Here is an 8445-nt window from a genome sequence, read left to right as displayed (position 1 = left end):
CAGGCGGTTGTACTGATAATTTTCATCTCGTCGAACTGATCGTCTTTTCGTCGGAATGGGGCATGTAATATATCATTGGAAAGCTCTTGACATCTACATTATAAATATGTAGGAATTTTTTGCAATCACGGTTTAAGAGCAGTTTTGAAAAAACCATTTTTTTAAAAACTGAAAACACAAATCGTATTTTGGACTCAATTTCCAAACGGCTTGTAGAAATTGAACAAATAAGATGGCGTTGGAAAGCTGGTAAAAATCCGCATCTTCCATATATCTACTGTTTTTTCAAATTATATAGAATTTCAAAGTAATTTGAAAAACGGTGAAATTCTGGGTGAAACGTATTTTTGCGTTTTTTTGCAAACAGTCTGTCGGATTGAAAGTTTTTCGTATTCGTATTGATATGGTGTTGGAAAGCTATGGAAAATGCGCAACTTTTTCGTATTGAAAGTTCTTTCTAATTCCTTACGGTTTAAACACGAATTCAAAAATGGTCAAATTTGTTTTCGAATGCGGTTTTTTTAAAGTTCGTCGAAATAGGGAAAATAATATACCGTTGGATAGCTATCGAAAATGCGAAACTTAGTCATGTTGAACATTTTCTCTACTTTGCAACCGTTTAAGAGTAATTTTGAAGAAGGTGAAATCCATCGTGTTGTTTTTTCCTCTCTAAAAAACAGAGTACTCGTACTGAAGTATGTCTATGTTTGTACTGAGGTATTTTTCACAAAGTAGTTTTGAATGGCTCTAAAAAAAGAGTACTTTAAACGGATGTCTTTATGATTTTGTACTTACTCCCATCTTTTAAGAGTAATTTTGAATAAGAGTAATTTTGAATACGGTGAGACTCATCGTGTTGTTTTTCTGTCCGAAAAACAGAGTATTCGTACTGATCTATGTGTGTGCTTGTACTGAGGTATTTTTTTCAGAGTATTTTGAATGGTTCCAAGAAAAGAGTACTTGCACTAATGTTCGTATGGGTTTGTACTGAGCATATTTTCACATACTACACTTCACTTTGTTTTTTGGGTATCATAGTCCCCGAACTTGCATGGTTTACATCGTTGAACTAAATGATATTTTTTTTAAAGGAAGATGTTTTGGACTTCTCTTGTTTTGCGACTTGAATTTTTTACCATTTGATTTTTCATTGGGTTCCATTTTGTTTGAGTTTTTTTCTCAAACTTATCTGGGGCGTCGTGTTGAACTTACAATTTTTTTAATTGTGAACTTGTTGTGTTTTTACAATGCCAATATGCAGGAGAGCAGGGCGAGGGCAACGATAGAAGGAAGCTGCTTGTGGTGATCGCGGAAGCACTACAGGGCTGCCACAATGGTGGTTGATGGCAAGCCGGCACGGCACGACGTGTGGCAGAGAGGCATGGGGACGAGTGGGCGACGCACTGACATGTCACTGGAGAGCACCTGCTGGATTGACCTCATTGTCCCATTTGGACAGATCAGTTGTAGAACTTGAACGTCAACGTCTCAGAATACCAAAAGCTAACCATCTTTTAAAACTAATCATTGTTTTTAATTAGTACTGATCAATATTTTTGATTCAAACATTTTCTTTATTCTTGTATGCACATCAAGCTGTCATGTACTATACCTTCTTTGAAGTAGCAATCATCTCATCATATACATAAATTTTCTTGTCCGAACTTATGGTATCATCATCACTAAACCTGCATGATTTCTGTAGCTGAACTGGGACATTTGTACAACAAGAAACTAAATCTAATACCAATATTGAACTTGCAGGTTCCATACGCAAGCTAGCTACCAATGTCAAATTTACTGATCCTAAAATCAATCACCACCACAAGAAGACAATAAAATTCTCCAAATGGTTGCTCGAGGAAGAGCTAGCTGCTGAATCCGACCACATTTACCGCTCGAAGCAGCCAACCACTAGTTTGTAGAAGGATTTAGCAACGTCGGCGGCCGCCATCTCGCACCTGAGAATCAAACCAAATATTCAGGCGAATAAATAAGTGCACAAGAGATATTTCTTTAGCAAGACATTTTCATGGAACAGGCAAACCAAACTTTTTCAATGAACACACAAATCAATTTCTTATAAAGCTTCCTAGCCCATTAGCTTCAACCTTTACAAGACAAACTTCTTTCTAGGGGCAGAACAGAAGATGAACTTCTAACCTGCAGCTTTTCGCACTGAATTCCAATCACATGTTGAACTTTCTAACCTGCAGTTGCAAAGAAGCCGTCCCAAGTCAGGCTAGACAAAGACGTCCGGTTGGCTCTTGCATATATGGAGAATTTCTAGAATTTGGTAAAACGATTGAACTAGCTTGGTCTGGTTAGTATCACTATCACCATAACTAAATACATGTACTACTTTTTGACTATAACAACGAAAGAAAGCACTAGCTAGTGTTCAAAATATAGAAAGGGTGATATTTCTTAATTACAAAATTCAGAAAAGAATGGTGCTCTCTATCAGATTGTTGATGCATGAAAATCGCATGAACTTCATATACTGCAATAGAGTTGCATCAAGTGCACACACACATTGGCGCATGTCTTGCTACACCGAAAGCTTGCGATGAACTGTTTAAAGTTTGGAAACTGAACCTTTTGTTCTCAAGTACTGACACTACAAAATATAAATATATATCCATTGTTTCTAACATAAAAGAGTGACCACGAATACCAGCACTGCAAAAATGCACTCTACAGGTATAGACTACAACATACTTCACATTACGAGATTGCAATTCTTCTTGTAGATGATATTTTCCTGACAAACTGATGAACTGATCAAGATTCACATGAGACATATGATTTTTGGGGATTTCCTCAAGATTATGCGCAATAAAGCATCCAGACCGAAAAGAACAGACAAGCTGAACTGAAAACCAAAATAAATGGCCTCTGGGTTCCTCATATAGCAACTAAAACTTCAGTACAACTACACCTTTTATTGCTGCACTACTACTTAAACAAGGTAAATCAATAAAAAACTGAACTAACAAACATCTACTTAATATCTTTGTGCATGCCCATGTCGGCAGTGTGCAACCGTCGAGCATGTAGCTCGAGTGCTGGACGCAAATGCCCTTAGTGGTGGCCGCTATCGCCGCAAGAATGTTGGACGTATTGCCAGCTAGCATCCACGAAAACCGAGACAAAATTGAGTCTTGCACAAGATCAAACTAATATAAACGCTTGCTGCATCCATCAGCAGTCATGCATAACCAAGCAATGTGCAAAGCAAAGGGGCTGGTGTGCAAAACCGAGAATTTTTTCACGAAACCACACTTGAACTCGCTCTACAACAATCTTCAAACTTACGCATGCAGATAAATACTTTAGAACAAAAACAAAATCCCTAACCTTGTCTCTGTGTTTTGCTCGACATCAACACATTGTTCCTGTCCATACTGCAGCAGCGCCAGCTCCACACAAAAAAGACAGTGCTCTCCATTTAGACAAATACATCCAAGAGAAGACGCGAGAAACTTCAGCACATAGACTCACTGCTTTGGCAAAATGGAAGATACGTACTACATCTGAAGAATTTGCTAAAAATCTGGTGTTCCTTTTACCTCCTTGCCGTTCTTCTTATCTCAGGAGGACGCGGCCTTGGCGAATCGGACAAGGAAGACGTAAGGTGTGGGCACTGTCAAGTTCCACTCAAGCATGTTCAGGATTGCCTTCTCCATCCTCAGAATCTGCTCCCTGTATATGTGTTGTCGGAGAACAATTTGAAGTCATTCACCTGCAGGTTGGCGCACAAATAGGGATGGCAATGGGTAGGGTATGGGCGGGTACAACCTCCTTCTACCCAAACCCATACCCATAGAAATTTTTTATACCCACCCACTTCAATACCCATGGGTATAAACTGACACCCATGCCCATACCCATCGGGTATCCTATACCCAATGGGTATCCATTGGGTACAATATATAGCATTCAAATTCTTAAGAGGTAGAGAAATGAGTTCAAAATTCAAGTGATCATGGTAGAGAACTATAGCACGTATGTGGCCTCCTCCAGTGGGTGGCCTCTTGGAGGCATCAGGGGAGTATGAGCAGCGGTTGGTGGAAGGCCGACGTAGTGGAAGGCGGTGGTGGGAATTGGGGATCGCTGGATCGAGTGTTCGACAAGAGTCTGGTAGCAAAGAGTCGATATTTCATATTTTTGAGGAGTCACATAGGACGTATGAGGAGTGGCAAGCAGGTGATTATGAGCCTATGAGCTATGACTTGTTTAAGGAATACGAGATTTAGGGTTAGACCATATGAGTTGGATGTTAACCCCACATGTTATAGGAATTATTTTCATTTGTTATTTTTTTCTGGGTATCCATTGGGTTACCCATGGGCACAATTTCTTACCCATGCCCTACCCATACATTTTGTGGATATGGGTACCCATTACCCGTGGGTAGAAAATCTCTTCAAGTCTTGCCCATTCCCATTGTTTTCGGGTAGGGTACCCACGGGTACCCATACCCATGGGAAAAATTGCCATCCCTACGCACAAAACAGCCACCAATCAGAACGCGGACTCAATGAACGAACAAACAGCAGAATGGATGGATGATCCATCATTCAACCTACGTACCTCTGGAGCCCAAATCTCATCGTACTTGCACGCAATCAGCAGGGCACAGACGCTCACCAGCTGCAGCTCCCGCTAGATATCTACATAGAAAATCACATCCATGTCTAGTAGCTGGACTGATGTTTCCTTTCTTTTTTACTTCCATGGTGATGCACCAGTTCATACAATGAGTGGAATCGGTACAAAATGATAAAATAACTGAACTGATATTCTGGTCTCCAAAACTAATAACTAAGTCTGTACCAAATAAATGAATATAATTTCTTATTTGTATGTATATCAGTTCATTGACAATATTGAACTGAACGAAACTAAAAATAATAATTGAACTGAACTAAAAATAGAAACTAAACTGATTGTGCCACTGAAATTGTTTTCGTCTTTGTTTGTGGTCTCTAAACCTCCAATTTTTTGTACGTTGAGCTACCCTTTTTTTCTACCTTCTTTTCTTAGAACTGTTGTCTCTTTGGGAAGAACTGCTAGCCTTTTTTTAGGTGAACTTCTGTACATGTCTCTCGTTTCATGTGTAGTGGGGCACTAGGGCTCCAGCGTCATGAGCAGAAGAGCATCGCATCAAAACCTGACAAAACTTCAAATGGAGTTAGCAGTGGAGCATTTATTGAGAATATCAATGGAGTTGGCCGGAGCATCAATACCAACCTGGACGTACGGCACCAGGGCATCCATCCTCCTGTGTACCGCTGGAACCACGGCAAGGCAGTGATCTCAACAAGATGCGGCACCGTGTGGCTCGGGCTGCAACCTGATGGGGGAGGCGGGGGGAGTGCACAGAGGCACTTGGTGGCGTGCATACGGGGGGCTGAGGCGCGGGGCAGCCGGTCTGGTCATTGTGGATGTGGCCGGCTTGCGGCGGTGGTATTGGACTGGCGTAGTGGCCATGGATCCCCCACCGGAACGAGGCAGAGTGATGGCGTGGATCGTCGCCGGATGAGGTAGTGCAGGGGTCGGCAGCGCCGGGGCTTGGAGTCCCCCGAGCCGGGTGGTGTCGAGGTCCGGGCGCCGTTGCTGGGGGCGTCATGGGGATGTGGCGACCGGATCTTGTGGTTGGCCGCTCCGGCGGGGAAGAAGCCGGGACGCGACGAGAAGGCCAACGGAGGGGAAGAAGCTGGGGCGCGAGGAGGAGGCCGGCAACGGGGAAGAAGTCGGGGCAAGAGGAGGAGGCCGGCGGCGGGGAAGAAGCTGGGGCGCGAGGAGGAGGCCGACGGCCGGGAAGAAGCCGGGGCGCGAGGAGGAGGCCGGAGGCGGGAAAGAAGTCGGGCCGCGGGGAGGTGGCAGGGAAAGAATCAGGGGCATGGTGAGGTGGCTGGCGGCGGGTCAAGAAGTTGGGGCGCCGGAGGTGGCTGGCGGCGGGTCAAGAAGCCGGGGCGCCGGGAGGTGGCCGGCAGCGGGGTGCCGGATGTGGTGGGTCGACGACAAGATGGGGAAGATGGGGTGGGTTTTCTTTTTTCCTATTTTGTGCCGTTCGGGGTGGGCTTCTTTTCTTTTTTAGTTTCTACGCTATCTGTTCCGAAACTGCAGATCGGGCCTTATAGGGCTGAGGGGTAACAGATATCATTTTGTTACTAGTAACAGTGTGTGTCTATATATATATATACACACTGGGTGAGGATTAGTTATTCTTCACCCTCTCTATTCTCTATTTTATCATTAATGCATCATAATTTTACGTTTCGTAAGTTTTGTCTTATTTCCGACGTAAAAAAAATCGTAAGAAAATATATAATCATCGTAAAAAATATGTTAGTGGTACTATTCATCACCCAGGGTGCATAATAAGTTATTCTTCGTCCGAGGTAATCTTACGATCATTTCATAATTAAATTATGTCTGGAATTCAAATAGTTATATTCCTATTGATTCACTGCGTAAAATTTGATATAAAAAATAAAAATATAGATCATAAGATAAGAAAATTTGAAGTTTATATATATTTTACACTATGTTTTTACGTTTGTAATTTTATATAACATAAAATACTTTTTACGGCGGTTATATAATTTTTTACGGTCTCTTTTTACGTCAGAAATAAGACAAAACTTACGGAACGTAAAATTTCAGTGCATTGGTGTTAAAATAGAGGAGGGTGAAGAATAAATATTCCTCACTCAATATATACATATATAGTGTTACTATTCATCACCCAGGATGCAGAATAAGTTATTCTTCACCCGAGGTAATCTTACGATCATTTCATAATTAAATTACGTTTTAAATTCAAATAGTTACATTTCTATTGATTCACTACGTAAAATTTGACATAACAAAATAAAAATATAGGTTTTTATCATTTTTGTCACTAGTTGTGTCCCACTACTCAGTTTTGCCATTAGAAGTTACAACTACTCAAAAATGCCATCGATCTGCGAGATGTTTGCTCAAAAATGCCATCGTTCCGTTAGATGTTTCCTCAAAAATTCCATTAGACATCGTTATTTTCACATTAAACTCATTGACCATGTTATATGACAAAAATAAGCCTAGACCCACATGTCAGTTCTCTCTGTCGCACAATGATAAATGTGGCCCCACTTGTCAGGAGTAACCAAGCGAATAATTTTATAGAAAAATAAGAACGTCGTTGGGATCAAGTGGGCCCCACACTTTATTGCAGTAAGATAGAAGGAGAGCTGGCATGCTGGTTCATAGGTATTAATGTCATTATAACATGGCAAAAGAGATTTGAGATCACAATAATGATGTCCAGTGGCATTTTTGAACACGTGTCTAACAAAGCGATGACATTTTTGAGCAGTTAAAATTCCTAGTGGCAAAACTGAGTAGTGGGACACAACCGATGGCATAAATGATAAAAACCCTAAAAATATAGGTCATAAGACAAGAAAATTTGCAGTTTATGTGTATTTTAGACTATATTTTTACGTTTGTAATTTTACATAACATAAAATATTTTTTACGGCGATTATATATTTTCTTATGATCCCTTTTTGCGTCGGAAATAAGACAAAACTTACGGAACGTAAAACTACGGTGCATTGATGGTAAAATAGAGGGGGTGAAGAATAACTATTCCTCACCCAGGGTGAGGAATACACACACGCACACACACACACACTAGCAAACGTGCCTATGCGTTGCAATGGGAGAGTAAACATTTTTTTACCTGAGCCACTATTTTCATTACGATTCAATTTCGACTCTGACTCGTCATATTGATGGCATGCACCTATGACCATACTCAGGCAACATCTGGGCGGTGTCGACACTGAGGAGGTTGCATATATAAATTAACTTTCTTTAAGAATACCTATATGTATCACTGTCACATGCAACAGATGTAACATAAATTAAGATCGTATTTATCCGTTCCAATATTATAACGTTGATGACTATCACACGAATAGTTTAGATATTTTTAAAATAAACCTTCATGTACTTATGATGTTCATGAATTTTATAAGTGTATGTACATCTTAATAAAAATTGTTTGTGTACTCACTAAAAAAATTGTATTGTCCATCGGTAAGTATGCGTGTGGATTTCATCAAGAAAAAGTATATGCGTAGGGTCTTAGGTCATGAAACATGTACAAATAGAGAACACGCTAAAAGTATAGCATGCCCAAGGATCATATTTTTTTTCTTCGCTCGCTCCTTGCCAACCAGCACACAACATTGTGTACGGCATGTCCATTTGCAATACGGATCTGCACCGGTATGAAATAAAGACGATTGTGTGTCATTGATTAACATTGCACCCTAACATGCATTTTAAAAATAATGAACATGTAAAATAACATCATATTCAAATTTTACACATTTTTCTAATCAAATTCCATATATAACATGTTAAATTTGGTGTTACAATTTA

The 8445-nt window shown here is 40.6% G+C and overlaps 1 long non-coding RNA gene across 8 annotated transcripts; it reads right to left on the bottom strand.

Annotated features, from left to right (window-relative positions):
• Nucleotides 1-1510: 1510 nt before the first annotated feature.
• On the bottom strand, nucleotides 1511-6091 carry LOC125551232. Of its 8 annotated transcripts, none has more exons than XR_007302309.1 (6): nucleotides 5257-6090; nucleotides 4597-5176; nucleotides 3573-4505; nucleotides 3361-3422; nucleotides 2164-2210; nucleotides 1511-1961 (listed from the first exon to the last, which is right to left on the bottom strand). It is a non-coding gene; the product is annotated as an uncharacterized LOC125551232 (long non-coding RNA). The 8 variants fall into 8 exon arrangements; XR_007302303.1 differs by having other exon boundaries at nucleotides 3361-3705; nucleotides 4368-4505; XR_007302308.1 differs by having other exon boundaries at nucleotides 3361-3705; nucleotides 4411-4505.
• Between the last annotated feature and the right edge of the window lie 2354 nt (nucleotides 6092-8445).

The sequence above is a fragment of the Triticum urartu genome, chromosome 4 (assembly GCF_003073215.2).
Source record: "Triticum urartu cultivar G1812 chromosome 4, Tu2.1, whole genome shotgun sequence".
In the NCBI taxonomy this organism is placed as follows: domain Eukaryota; kingdom Viridiplantae; phylum Streptophyta; class Magnoliopsida; order Poales; family Poaceae; genus Triticum; species Triticum urartu.
This window is presented reverse-complemented; position numbering and strand designations above follow the sequence as displayed.